General features: G+C 41.1%; 1 protein-coding gene and 1 pseudogene across 20 annotated transcripts in view; one reads left to right on the top strand and one right to left on the bottom strand.

Moving 5' to 3' along the window:
* Positions 1-15543, top strand: part of DAB1 (DAB adaptor protein 1) — a 1166965-nt gene that overhangs the window by 507764 nt on the left and 643658 nt on the right. The gene's annotated exons all lie outside the window — the stretch shown is intronic.
* The window catches only part of LOC144304470 (pumilio homolog 3-like), a 46838-nt pseudogene continuing 39204 nt past the window's right edge, over positions 7910-15543 (bottom strand).

Below are 15543 nucleotides of genomic sequence, written 5' to 3'. Positions count from 1 at the left end.
CCCACCCTCCTTTATTATTTACCCTCTACATATGCTAGCTTTCCTTTATGTTCTCAAGTTAGCCATCACTTCTTTCAGGATCCTTACCTACGCCACACCTCCTGCCCCTAAACTCCTATGTCTTGTATGCTTTCTGTGCTTTTCTTTATCGTATTAATCAAGCTTTTTATTAATTGCATGTTGATTATTCTATATTCCTCTCTAGACTACATGAGCATGAAGGCCAAGATCATGACTATCTTTGTGATGTTTGTTTCCTGGCCTCTCGCCTGGTATTGGACTATAAGTCAGCCCTCAATACGTATTTGCTTCATAGATCAAAGAAATTGGGAGATACCCCCAGTTTTCTGGCCATCATTGCGCATTCTTTTTAAGAAACATTTGTTTCTGAAATTCCACTGCTATTTTACAGATTAGGTGCCAGTTGTAGAGTAAGTACAGGAACAAGCAGTGTATTCTTTCTGAAGTTTCTTTGTTCTTTCCCGCCTGATTAAGCCACCTAGATCCTACCTCGTTGAACAAGGCTAGAGTATTTACTCCTAATTGCTTTAAGTAAGACCTGTGTGATCTAATCACTAATCAGATGTTTGCATTTAAGAAAGAAAAATGGCTAATTAACAGAATCCAGTAGGCCAATATTAAGGATCAGAGCTCTCTCTGTGGCAGCACTGTAATAGAAGTGCATAGTGAGGTCTGGAGAGTCTTTGGGGCTTCAGTTCCTCTTTCCTTCTCAAAGAAGTTGAAACAACACACACACCCCTAACAGGAAGGAGACATTGTGAATGAATCCTAGGAACCTGTCTCTTCCTGTACATTGTCAGTAGTAAGAAATGCTGTGACTTGAAAGTTAAAATGTTAGAAATACAAAATGAAAACTCACAAGCCACTTGTGAAATTGGCACAAGAGTAACAAAAGTGGTTAAAGTTTAGAAAAATAGAAAATCTCTTTCACACAGGATGGGCCAGTGTTGGCCTTGCATATACCACATGCTCAATGAATTCTTGTTCAGTGAAACACATGCACACACACTCCTTTATTAAAAAGCTGAAAAGAAAAGCTGAACAAATGGAAACTATAATACTCTATTCATGGATAGGTAAACTCAGTGCTGTAAAGATGCCACTTCTCAAGTTAATCTAAAGATTCAGAGTGATTCCAAGCAAAACCCCAACAGTTTGCCAGGGAGATTGACAAGCTGAACCTAAAATTCACATGGAAGAGTAAAGGACCAAGAATAGCCAGGCATTTTTTAAAAAGGAAGAGATAAGAAAGAAAAAAAGATGACTGACTCTACATATTTAAGATTTACTCTAAAGCTCCATGTAATTTTGAGAAATGGTTTTGTTTTTGCTTTTGTTTGCTTGTTTAACAAGCTGGTCATCCAGGGAACTGATTTTTGGCAAACTCTTAGAGACACTCTACACTGAGCGATTTGAATGAAAAGCGAAAGCACACATTGTGCACTTGCTCAGTGTTGACCACTGTGAGCTGCAGCTCTGAGCAGCAGAAAGAGGCAAGGTCAGACATCGCCAGGGCTGAGCTCCAGCTCTGCCTTTCAGACTGAGTTTTAGGATCAGTTGCTACACTTCTCAGAGTCCCAATTCTTTTAATCTATAAAATTCAATTAATAAAAATTAAATAGGAAAAAAAGTCTCTGTTGGGCTGTATTCTAGTGCTTTTAAAATCTGTTTATTCCTATGAGAAATGGCTTTCTGTAAAGCAAGAGTTGCTGACTCAACTGTCTTCAGGGTTTGGGCATATCACACTGATAGATAGTGATGTCAGGGCTCTGTTGATGTGCCCTGCTCAGATAAACAAACCTGTGCTCTCTGCACAAGTCAGCTGGGGATTCCAGGACCACAGAAGACACAGAAGACAGTGGGTGGGGGGATGAGGGCAAACCATAAGTGACTGTAAATCAGAAGTGCAGCCCAATCAGCCTACACACCCTCAGTCTGTAATTTCAGCTCAAGAGCAAAGAACCCGACATGGGAGTCAGAAGAGGGGCAGAGACGGACTCTCACTGTACCTTTGCTTCAGACAACGGTGTGACCCAGGGCAAGTTATTTCACATTATGAGCCCCATTTGTCCACCTTTAAAATGGGTACCAGTGACTCTGACATTATAAAATGCCTGTCCAGGACTCTAATTTGTGGATGCACTTGCCAATCTCACCTCTCAAATTAGTAGTAAAAGAATCTCACTTCTAGGATTGGAAGACCAGTGTTCACTTCCCAGCACTAGCCACCTGCTAAATGTCACTTGAAAACATCCCAGAACTTCCCCTACTTCAGTTTCCATCACTAAAAATATGGAGGAAAAGTCATTCTATCTTCTTTACAGAGTTGGGGTAACAGGTGTGATACTTGACAATTAAAATGTTTTATAACTGGACAGCAATGGGAAGGGCTATGGATAAATATAATGGAAAAGAATGTAGATAAATGATCTACCAAGTCCCAGATACCCAATACCTACATTATTTGCAAATCCAGCTTTCGTGGGATGTAGGTCCTGCTATACTCATTTTGCAGATGCAAAAACAAAGATTTCAAATCATAGGTCTAGGGAGGAATTGCAATATTTTCCTCCTGATTCCAAGGCCCATGACTTATTTCTCCACTTGCTGCTTCATCAGATGGGCCAGCCATGTCCATTGCTAGGACCCAGCAGTTGTCACCAGGTCAGGGACCATGTGAGGGGGCCAGCTAAAGCTAAGACCGGTAAGCACATTTCCATCTACCAGTTAGGCCGGGCTTTGATTACTATAAATGAGGTAGTTAGCCATGTTTGTACAGAGCAAGATTGAGGATTTTCCCTATGCATGCAATTGTGGGCAACCTGAGACCTACTTCTGAACATGGGCAGAAGGCCAAAGACCCAGGTGAACTTGCTCCTGACTCAGGTAGAGCAGTCTACTCAAAAGGATCACCTCTCACTCTTTTTATGAAACCAACGTGCTGTTCTAACTCCGCGGAACACAGGTCAGCAACTTCCTGAATTACCCTTCTGCTTGCAATCCAGTTGTAGTGGTGAAATATTATGTTGCCCAGGGCAGGGATATCCCTGGCTCTTAGTCGTTTAAATTGCGAAGTTTCCTTTTTAGAAGAAAGGAAGATTTATTGAATGCCTACCAAGTGTCAGGCCTGGTGCCACTCACTTTGTACCGATGATTTTATTTATAAAAACTGTAGGCATTAGCTTCTGTTACTTCAGTTTATCAGATGTTAGAAGGGAAGCTCAGAGGGGATAAATAAACTTACTAGAGGCCACAAGTTTAGTAAATGCTAGAGCCAAGGATTAGACTCTCTGGCTCTCTGACTCCAAAGCCTGGCTCTTTCCACACCACCAGTCTGCCCACTGGTGTGACACTGATGGCAAATATGCCTGTAAAATCCAAATAGAGTTTCATTTATTAATGGTCTGCAATGGAAGAAGACGCTAGCCCAGCCAATAGAAAGCTCATTTGTTTTGTAAACAGAGAATAATTCATACATTTGCTAATGTGCTCTCCCAGCTAAAGTCTGAGCCAATTCTGCCTTTAATCTGTGATATAGCTTGAAAGCAAGGATGTCCCCCCCAGCCCATGCCTTTGAATATTCCATTTGGGACCTGCAGGAATGATGCTTCCTTTGTCTCAACATCAAAGCACATGTCTTTTTTTCTTGACAGGTGTATGTATATATATATATAAATATATATATATATATATATTTATATATATATATGTTGAAAAATATAAATAAGTACTGAAAATCAAACCCTTCGGATTGCCCCATTGTCCCATTTTCCAAGAAAATGAAAGAGAGCATAACTTAAAATGAATAAAAATACACTCCCCATTTGGAAGTCTGAAATTGACAGTGTTTACCAGAAATTGTATGAGCGGAGAACTTGAGCTTCTATTTGATTGTGGGTTAGAATCCACGCCTGGGCTCTGAGATTTTTCCTTTGTGAGTGATTGCTACTGCTGGGGGAATTGGCAGTGTGACCAGGCCGAGGGAAGGGATAAAATGATTAGGTCCAAGACTTCATTGCGAAGCTTCTTCCTCTGAGATTTAGAAACCATCTTTCTTTCAGCCTCTTAATGTTTCCTGAACACCGTGAATTTCTCCAGGGGGCTTTATGGCCAGAACTGATCGCATTCAATTCTCTGGGGAGGAAATAGGCAGGTTTGTCTTATTTATTTATTTATTAAGTAAAGAACAAGAAATGGAAAGGAGAGTCCTCTTATCTTGATTGTAGTGGTTGAGGACCGCTAGAAACTTGAGAGTAACTGGTCCTTAGCCTGAATCATTTCCCCATTGGATCGAACTGCCCCTACCCTCCTCTTCCCTTTCTTCATCATTTTCCCCAGGCTTTTGTTTCCCCTATTTCTTTTATTCTCTATTTACTCTGTCTTCTTCCTTCCTTATCCTAATCTTTTCCAACAGACTTTAAGCCTCTGATGCAGTCAGCCTCTGTAGTTAAAAATCACCAAGACTTACAGCATCACAAGTAAAAGCAGATGTTCCAGAAGGACTAGAGCCAGGGAGCAATCAGGGCTGAGCATGGCTGAGAAGGGGCATCCCCCTCCACCTGCTGCTCAGGAGCCCTCTGCTCTCCGCTTCCTGACATGACACCATCTCACTGCCCACTGCTCCTCGACTTGGACTTGCCACAACCCCTCCTGGGTGTGACTCTCTTTCATGACTCTGGTTCATCCTCACCTTTCTGTCTGCTTCCTTTCACTTTTAGTTTCTGCTTCTAGCTACATCATGGCCTTCATAGCTCCTGGTTCAGATCCCCAACGAGGAATCTGACTGCCTGAATTGGGGTTCTCCAGAGAAACAGAGTCAATCGGATGTGCAGAGAGATAGATAGAATAAGCTATAAATGCATATAGGCTATAGGTACAGATAAACAGGGTATCTAGATATAGATTGGGTATTTATGTTATCTATATAGATAGAGAATATATATATATATATATATAGGATTTTATGAATGTATGATTTATTATAAGGAGTTGACTTGTGATTACAGATGCTAAGTTTCAAGACCTATAATCAGCACACTGGAGACTTAGGAAGCATTGATATTTCAGTTCAAGTCCAATGGCAGGAAAAAAATCTGATGTCCCAGCTCTATGCAATCAGGTGGAAAGATTTCCCTCTTTCTCAGCCTTTAGTTCCATTCACACCTTCAACTGATTGGAGGAGGCCCACCCATATTAGGAAGAGCAATCTGCTTTACTCAGTTTATCAGTTTAAATGCTAAACTTATCCCAAAACATCGAGAAGAATGTTTGACCAAATATCTGGGCACCCTAAGGCCCAATCAAGTGGGTACATAATATTAACCATCACATTGCCCTCTCTGGTGTTCTCTCTCCTTTCTTTCTTTCACTCCTTCCCACCTGGCTGCCTCACAGGCAATTGGCCTGGTTAGCCTTTGGATTAGCTGCCATAGGAACAAGTGTTCATATGTATCCAGTCACCTGAGGCTGAGCAGTAAGCCGAGGGGACACATCACCTGTCACCCATGGCTGTCCCTGAAGCAGTAGCTTCAGGGAAGCAGTCCGCTTTAGAGAAACTTGAGATGGAATGATCGAATTGTTAAGAATAGCCCTACAGTCCAAAGACCCTGACATTAGTAAATGAGGGGAGTTTGTGTGGTGAGCTGCGAAATAGTAATGAAATCAGATATCTTAGTAAGCTGCAGGGTCATGGTAGGCACTGTGGATACAAAGGTAAAAGGACATGACTTCTGTATCCAAGGCTGTCACAGAGGGTAGGAGAGGCAAGTGGATGATCTCTGCATCTCAGGAAATGTAGAATGCTCGGCTACAGGAATTCTTGGAGATCTAGTCCAACGCCCTGTATTTCCCAAGTCAAAAAATGGAAGCCTGGGGACACCTGGGTGGCTCTGCCAGTTAAGCATTCAACTCCTGATTTTGGCTCAGGTCCTGAGGTTTGCCTCCATGCTCTGTGGAGTCCTCTTGAGGATTTTCTCTCTCCCTCTGCTCCTCCTGCTACTTGTGCCAAATAAATAAGCAAACAAACAAACAAATAAATAAATCTTAAGAAAAAATAAATAGAAGCCCAGAGAAGTTAACAGACTTGCCTAGAGTCTCACAGCTAATTATTGGTAGAAATTTAATTTCAATTACTATGTATTAAATATACAATATATGTAGATTAGCCTAGACCTTTTCACATTTGTTATTTCATGTAACTCTTACTATAATGATGTAAGGTAGGCTTTATCCAGAGGAGAGACCTGAGTTTCACAGAGGTACATGGACTCAAGTCACAAAAATAGGTAGGAGAGAAATGAAAGAAGGTTTTCTGTTGTGTCAGTGTTGAAACAAAGGCAGTGTTAGAAACTGTAAGTAGGATGTCAGAGTGTCTTTAAGAAAAGCATCTGATGCTCACCAGTATGATACTTCCTTGCTTTTTGGGTAAACAAATGTTTAATAGAAAAAGAGCAACAGGAAGGACATTTTTGGGAGACTGGATAAGAAAAGTGGTAATGTGGATAAGAAAGTGGTTTTCCAGAACATAGAAAAAGAGAAACCCAAAAAGGGAGGGGGTGAACATCTTTGAGATGATCAATACTAAAGATGTTTTAATTAAGGACTTTTAAACATCCCAGGAAAAGATCCATTTTACAGGTGAGTAGGATGATTTAGCAACAAAGAAGAAACTGAAAGAATCGGATAGGGCAGTGTGGCAAGGCCTGCTCAGTGTACTAATGACACATTCTGTCCTTATTTTCCTTAACCCAAAAGACCTCGACTTGACCAAAGAGCTATTTGAAATATCACGCATATTGATTTTTTCCCCAGGCTGGGTTTGTAATCTTTCCTGAAATAAGAGCATTCAGACCAGAATGAGCACTGAGCTGCTAGATTCTGCAAACAGGAAGGCTCTCCTGGTCAATTGAGCAGAACACAAGCAGGATAATGTCTCTGGTTATGGCACTTCTGGTTGTAGTTTTGGACTTCATTTCCCTCATCATCTTCCCCTTCTATTCCCTCCTCCCCCTTCCCCTGTTCTACTCCCTCCTACCTACCTCAATTTCTTGCTATATATTTCTTTATTTTCCCTTTTTTGGGGGGTGAGGGAGAGTGCACGTGAGAGCATTGGTGGGGGATAAAGCGCTGGTAGAGGGACGGAGAGAGAATCCCAAGCAGACTCTGTGCTCACCACAGAGCCTGATGCAGGGCTCAATCCCATGACTCTGAGATCATGACCTGAGCCAAAATCAAGAGTTGTATACTAAACCGATTAAGCCACCCAGGTGCACCTCTTGCCTTTTATTTCTAGAGCAGAGTATATAGAGTAGGGATCATGACTCAAATTGCCATCTAGGTCAACAGATTACTAATATTAGGATGTAATAATATATGGAATGGAGGATGTGCACATTTGGAAAGTGTATGCCTAAGCCATAAGTGGCAATGGCCACTGAACTCCACTTAATTTTTGCCATACTTGACTAGGGACCAGGTGTTGCCAAGTCTTCTGACTTTTCAAAAGAACCTGGAAATCTGGATACAACTTTTATGCAACACCCTGATTTTTAGATCTTGATAATTAATTCAATTATTTAAATTCTTACAGACTGGTAATGACCCATTAGTCACCGGCTTTTGACCCCTGATATATAATGTAAGAAGTATAGTTGAAATCATAGCTTCATTGCATCTAACTGTGTGACTCTAAGCATGCCTCTTAACCTCTCTGAGCCTTAGTTTTATTGACTATCAAACAGTACAGAAGATGGTGTATTAAGTGCCAGGCTTACTCTCTCATATCAAGTAGATATACCATAGATAATAATTCACTCCTTTCCATTCAGTCCCCTGACCATAGTGTTTCAATCATGTATACATCTGATTCCAGAGAGGAATATTCAGTTTATTACAAGACCAGTGACGACTTCTGGAACATCAGCATGCCTTTCTCCTGCAAACGATCAAATCACAAGAGCTTACAGAGTGTTCTTACCCTGCTTTGTTGAAAGCCATTTCCCCAAAATGCATTTTATGTGGGCAATGAGTCTCTGTTCATGCACAATTTCACATGAAAAGATTTGCCCTTTTCATCGTACGCATGGCTTGAATCGTCCAGCCTGCGTGAAAATATTTCCATTCATTAGCATGCCAAATGATGTCACTGGCCTGGAACTGGGGTAGATATTGCATGGACTCTTAGAATCCTAGCACTCTATAAAGATTCTCAGAGGAGACCATCTCATCTAGCCTTCCACACAATGGCCCTTTTGATTCGGATTAAAACACCACCGGAAGGTGGTGAGGGCTCACTATTCTGGGAAGCTGCCCTGGCCACTGTAGTTATTTGAAATATCCCCCTTGTATCACATTTAAATCTGAATATCAGTAAATTCTGCCTATTGGTTCAGATCTACCCTCCAGCAATACTGAGAATAAGTTTAGTCCTGGCACAACATGCTACGGCATTAAATAATCATAATGGTGAGAACTTATGTAACAATGTCAGGACTGTACTTTACAGGTATTTACTTAGTTACCAATTCACAAAAACTCTATCAATCAATAATGAAGTATTCTCATTTTCAGAATGAGGAAATGTGAGACTCAGAGCAATTAAATGTCATGCCCAAGGTCTCATAGCTAGTGAGAGAGAGAGGCAGGAAGAAAGCCAGGGTGATCTAGCTTCCATGTGCTTAGGGACTACATCCCTCCTGCCCCTTTGTGAAGAGACACCTGCACCAAGGTCTACAGCAGGACCAAGGGCTCTGACGTCACCCAGAGCAGATTTACATTGGGGATCTTTCACTTCATCTCAGAGCAAACTTGGACAACCTTCTCCACACCTCTGACCTTTAAATGAGAGGTACACCACCTCTAAGTGGTCCTGGGAGTCAAATCTCTGTAAATTGTCTAGAGCAGAGCCTGGCAAGCAGTGGACATACAAAAGGTTTTTGTTGAGTAAATGGCATTTATTAAGGCCCCAGATAGCACATCAACTGCCTTTCATCTTTCCTTCCAAGATAAACGTTCCAAGAGCCCTCTTCATACTACTGCTCACTTTTTTTGGGGCACTGCCCATTTTCCTCTGTCCCTTTCAGCATGAAGGATATTTGGGGATGGCCTTGCCTAGCTTAGAATACAGCAGTATTCTTGCTAGTTTAACTCTCCACTCCTATAACTGCACCTAAGACTGCAAATACACTTCTCTCTCAAGCATCTATTCTGCTCCAGGTTCTACATTGGAAACTGAGGATAAGTAAATGAATTAAAACAAGGACTCTGTCCTAAGGACCTCGGGTAGAGTAGAATTGATGGTACCAAAGTTATGGTACCAAAAAGGGAGTGTGAAGGAGGGAAAAAACTCTACCCAGGGCACACTGAGACATAAAACCTTTTTTAAAGATTTATTTATGTATTCATGAGAGACAGAGAGAGGCAGAGACATAGGCAGAGGGAGAACAGACTCCCTGCAGGAAGCCCGATGTGGGACTCGTTCCCACGACTCTAGGATCACACTCTGGGCCGAAGACAGATGCTCAACTGCTGAGCCACCCATGTGTCCCCACAAAACCTTTTTGAATAAGGAAAGGAAAGGAAAGGAAAGGAAAGGAAAGGAAAGGAAAGGAAAGGAAAGGAAAGGAAAGGAAAGGAAAGGAAAGGAAAGGAAAGAGGAGAGGAGAGGAGAGGAGAGGAGAGGAGAGGAGAGGAGAGGAAAGGAAAGGAAAGGAAAGGAAAGGAAAGGAAAGGAAAGGAAAGGAAAGGAAAGGAAAGGAAAGGAAAGGAAAGGAAAGGAAAGAAGGGACTAAAGTGTATGGTTTAGAACCTTGGAAAGTTTAGAACCTACATGTCAAAAAACAAATCTTAAAATCATGACATAAACTCATGGTAGGTTATCTAAAAGCTCTTAAAATGAGTTATAGGGAAATTCATAAATATGACAAAAACCGCAATATATAAAGAATAAGACTGGTAAATCTTACCACTTCAAAATTTTAAATAAATTTATGACAAAAATGAAAACACAAGAAGCCAGCATATAGCAAAGGTTGCTGGTTATAAAATCACCCATAGATTTGAAGATACTTTTGTCACATATAACAAAGGATAAGTATCTAGGCAAATGCTAAACCAGTAAGTAAAAGATAAAAAAATAGATAGAAAAATAAGGAAAGGAAATGCACAGGCAGTTCACATAAGAGTAATCATAAATGCCTGATAAACATATCCCCAATCTTAGTAATCAATCTGGAGAACTCAGTTGAAATAATAATGAGAATGATAATTTCTCATCCATCAGACTAGCAAATATTTAAAGGTATGACAAGATCAAGTGTTGGTGAAGGAATAAAGAAAAACTATTACAATTGTCATGAGTTTCCGGAGAAATATACACTGATAATACACCTACAAAGAGTAATTTGGCTCTCTTAATGTATACGTTCCCTATGACCCGAAAATTCTGATACACACGTGCACACATATGTACATACACTTCCAGACACACTCTAGAGAGTATTGTGGACTTGTGCACAAGGAGACATATACCAGAAAATTCGTTGCAATTCTATTTATAATGGCAAAAAAAATATAAACTTCCCTCCTGCCCATTAGTTGAGGAATGGATCACTTAAGAAGAATAAGCTAATGATGAGATCTGAAAGACAGAATTTATTTTTATTTTTTATTTTATTTATTTATTTATTTATTTATTTATTTATTTATGTACTTATTTATTTATTTTTATTGGAGTTCAATTTGCCAACATATAGCATAACACCCAGTGCTCATCCCATCAAGTGCCCCCCTCAGTGCCTGTCACCCAGTCACCCCCATGCCCCGCCCACCTCCCTTTCTACCACCCCTTGTTCGTTTCTCAGAGTTAGAAGTCAGTCTCTCATATTCTGTCTCCCTTTCTGATATTTCCCACTTATTTTTTCTCCTTTCCCCTTTATTTCCTTTCACTGTTTTTTATATTCCCCAAATGAATGAGACCATATAATGTTTGTCCTTCTCTGATTGACTTATTTCACTCAGCATAATACCCTCCAGTTCCATCCACGTCGAAGCAAATGGTGGGTATTTGTCATTTCTAATGGCTGAGTAATATTCCATTGTATACATAGACCACATCTTCTTTATCCATTCATCTTTCGATGGACACCAAGGCTCCTTCCACAGTTTGGCTATTGTGGACATTGCTGCTAGAAACATCGGGGTGCAGGTGTCCCAGCGTTTCACTGCATCTGTATCTTTGGGGTAAATCCCAACAGTGCAATTGCTGGGTTGTAGGGCAGGTCTATTTTTAACTCTTTGAGGAACTTGCACACAGTTTTCCAGAGTGGCTGCACCAGTTCACATTCCCACCAACAGTGCCGGAGGGTTCCCCTTTCTCCACATCCTCTCCAACATTTGTTGTTTCGTGCCTTGTTAACTTTCCCCATTCTCACTGGTATGAGGTGGTATCTCATTGTGGTTTTGATTTGTATTTCCCTGATGGCAAGTGATGCAGAGCATTTTCTCATGTGCGTGTTGGCCATGTCTATGTCTTCCTCTGTGAGATTTCTCTTCATGTCTTTTGCCAATTTCATGATTGGATTATTTGTTTCCTTGCTGTTGAGTTTAATAAGTCCTTTATAGATCTTGGATACTAGCCCTTTATCTGATACGTCATTTGCAAATATCTTCTCCCATTCTGTAGGTTGTCTTTTAGTTTTGTTGACTGTTTCTTTTGCTGTGCAAAAGCTTGAAAGACAGAATTTAAGTGAAAAAGTATGCAGGATTGTATTTAGTATATGTACAATATGATATCATTCATAGATATCTTTTTAAAAACCCACACAAACATTAAACAATGTTGTATGTTACTCGTACATAAAATGTGTTTAAGAAGTAGACTGGAAAAGATAATTCATGAAAGTAAGAGCACTAGAGAGGAAGAAGAAATGAAACTCACAAACAAGACTTTTTTTTTTTTAAAGATTTTTATTTATTTATTTGACAGAGAGAGAGAGAGAGAGCCAGAAAGCACAAGTGGTGGGGTTGGGGGAGCAGCAGAGGGAGAAGGGAGAAGCAGACTCCCTACTGAGTGGGGATTCCCAATGCAGGGCTTGATCCTAGGATCTTGGGATCATGACCTGAGCCGAAGGCAGGGGCTTAACTGGCGAAGCACCCAGGTGCCCCATGAGAGAGAACTTTAATTTTATCAGAAAATGTTGATTTTTAATTAAAAAAAGATTTACTTCTGGCAAAATGTTAGTAATTATCTATTATTGGTGGTGAGCTCGTGGATATTTGTTATAATTCATTGTCACTTTTGCTACTTTTATAGATATTTTCAAAATTTAAATACAATTCCAGGAGAAAAAATGCTACTTTAAAAGTTTTGAATGAGTCATTTTGATGAGAGAGGGTGGGAGTCCAGGTTTCCCTGGATTTCTTCCCTTCAGATGGCCCTAGGAAAATACAAGCACCAGCTCATGGAAAAGAAAAGTAGCACAACAGTCCAAGTAATTTCTGATTATAAGCTTACAACCCTCCCAGGAACCAATCATATAATTTACTTTTTGCTAAAAATCAAATATAAATATGAAGCAAAAGAAATTTCTGTATTTATGTATTCAAACTTATTTATTGTTTGTTAAAAGTTTAACTAAATAAGTTTGAGGGTCTCCTGGATGGCCCAGTCACTTAAGCATTCAACTCTTAATTTTAGCTCCAGTCATGGTCTCAGAGTCATGAGATGGAGCCCCGTGTCAAGCTCTATGCTGAGCATGGAGCCTATGTAAGATTATTTCTCTCTCCTGCTGCCACTCCGCCTCCACTCATGTGTTCTCTCTCTCTCTCTCTCTCTCTCTCTCTCTCTCTCAAAAAGAAAATAAAAGAAAACAAAAACTTTGAACAAACATTGGTGAGCATCTTTCCCCATGGAAGGTGCTATGCTAAGAGGAAGGTACACAATTTTCTTTGTTGGGAGTAGAGCACCAAAGCTTCATTTTTTACTGGGTACATACCCTTACTTCCAGATTTCTCCCCCATGTCACCTTTATAAGTATTTCCCTTAAAAACACTGAAGGAAGTATTACTATTCCCAATCAATAAGTTAATATATTAACCATGAGCCAGCCCAAGGTTACCATCACCATTAGAGAGTAGCAGCGTTTATTCTCAGACTCAGGTTTTCTGACACAAGTTTCCAAGTTACTTAAGCAGACATTGGCTATTTTCAGAGAAGTGAGATTGCGATCTCTTTTGAGATGTACAGGATTCTGTAAAAAGCAAAACTTTCCGACCTTTACTTTTGTCCTTGAAACTGAGAAATAAAATTGTAAGTGGAACTAATAGTCTTTGGATGGCGGGCCTGCCTACCATTTACCTTGCGTTCCCACGGGCAGGAACCATGTCATTGGCCGTGGTTTGCTCTGTGCTGAGGGCATAGATGCTCATATGGAGAGTGCCCTCAGAGCATACCTTGCACCTGCAAGTGACAAATTGTCGTCTGAGAGGTCTGTGAGCACCTAGCTGACTCTTCCTCGTTGAGAGGACACATACTCCTCATGCAGAAAGCCCAAGTAGCAAGGTGCTGAGGTGCATAGGACATAAGATCCAGGCTCCTAATGTCATGGTTTCCTTTCAGTTTCCTTTGTGACTTTAGCTATAATGGCCTTTCTGATCCTTAAAACTCATGCATTTAAAATGCCAGTTCAGTGGCGCCTGGGTGGCTCACATGCAAAGTGTCTGCCTTTGGCTAAGGTCATGGTCTCAGGGTCCTGGGATGGAGCCCCGCATCAGGCTCGCTGCTCAGTGGGGAGTCTGCTTCTCCCTCTCCATTTGCCCTTCCTCCCCACCTCCCAGCTTGTGCTTGCTCTTGTTCTCTCTCAAATAAATAAATAAATAAATAAATAAATAAATAAATAAAACCTTTAAAAATGAAATAATACAATATAAAATGCCAGTTCTTAGATTACCAGTATATTGATGGGACTAAATGAACAGAATATACTGGATAACAAAATAATTGTTGAGCATTTTCAGATGGTCTCTCTTGATCCTCAAGGCCATCCTGTGAGGTTCAGAGGAAAAATACTCAAACCTCCATTTTGTAGAGGAGACTCAAAGGGGTTACAGAACACTCTAGTAAGCAGATCTCTGGTCACTGAGAGATATTTTCAGGCTAACAAGTACACATGAGCCTCAACAGACTATCTGCCAGTTGTTATTCTAAGGTCTGACAGCAGCCTCCCCAAGTTGCCGAGTGGTTTCCTCTTTTTTCTTTCTGAGTCAGGCGTGGTTCAGCTTCACACCTACAGACCATGCTGACTTTCTCCAGAGGGGAAATATCTGCACATACACAGATATAGCCACGGGAGGACCTCTGGCAAGGTGCCCTTTGATTATCACACCTGTGTGTTAAGGCCTCTCTTGATGAATGGTTTCTATGTCACCAATAACTGGTATGTGCACTGATAAATGCACATTCACGTCCTTGCGGATACAGTGGCACACAATACAAGCACATAACCATCACATACTTGGGGTGTTGCCTTTCTATCCAGTGTACTTGCCCACACTGATGTTCCCCTTGCTTCCACACCATCACACACATGGTTCTCTGCCCTGATTACCATCCTGGATCACCTGGTCATCCCATCCCACTAGCCTTGTCTATATCCTACTGCTCCTCCACTCATTCCTCTAGACAGACCTTCCTGGCCCTCTTGCCTCTAAATTTAATCAGTCCACCCCCCCACCCCCCCACCCCTCCGCCCGTAATCCCAGAAAGCCTCCTCTCTCTTTTGTGGCGTGTAGCTCATCACATGCATGATTATTCTCATTATCTGTGCTGGAGACAGAGCAGTGGATCTGGGAGAGCCCGAGTTTCTCAAGAACATAGGCCTATATGTGGAATCAAGTTCCTGTCCTCCAAGCAGTCCCACAGGCCTCCTGCCCCACATCAGCCATGGACTATCTTCATCATGTCAGTATTGTCAGGAGAATGGTGTGGAGCTCAACATGTGCTACATGGTCCCCTCCCATTACATCCCACTGACACCAGCCAAAGTTAGGGTGACTTTGCTCGTTTTTCAACTAGTCCCTATCCCACATTTTGATAGAAAGTAGTTTTCCCTAGATTCATTGTGAATGTAGTTTCTAAAATACCACGCTATCTATTTTTATGTTTTTATTTTATATCCCACCACCTGCTTGTTTCCATACCTGTACAATTAGAGACTTGGAGAATATAAATCTCCAAGGTTCTTCCCAGACTAATGTTCTGAGTTTGTGGAATGTCCCCTTCGTGGGTTAAGGAGCCAAAAAATATATCCCCTGTTTTAAGTGGCTCTTGTCTGAGGGCCATAGTAGCAGTTTAAACTAAGACTATGGACTGTATACCGAAGATTCTGCTGCCTTACTTATTTTTATTCCCTTCCAACCTGCTCCAGGTGGTTGAGCCTCCACCCCCACGGGCCTCATAGAGGATTAGTGCTCCTGTGGAGATCCCATGCATATTACTTGATGAAAACTGTCACACGGGAAAGTTAA

This window comes from Canis aureus, chromosome 3 (assembly GCF_053574225.1).
Source record: "Canis aureus isolate CA01 chromosome 3, VMU_Caureus_v.1.0, whole genome shotgun sequence".
NCBI lineage: Eukaryota > Metazoa > Chordata > Mammalia > Carnivora > Canidae > Canis > Canis aureus.
This window is presented reverse-complemented; position numbering and strand designations above follow the sequence as displayed.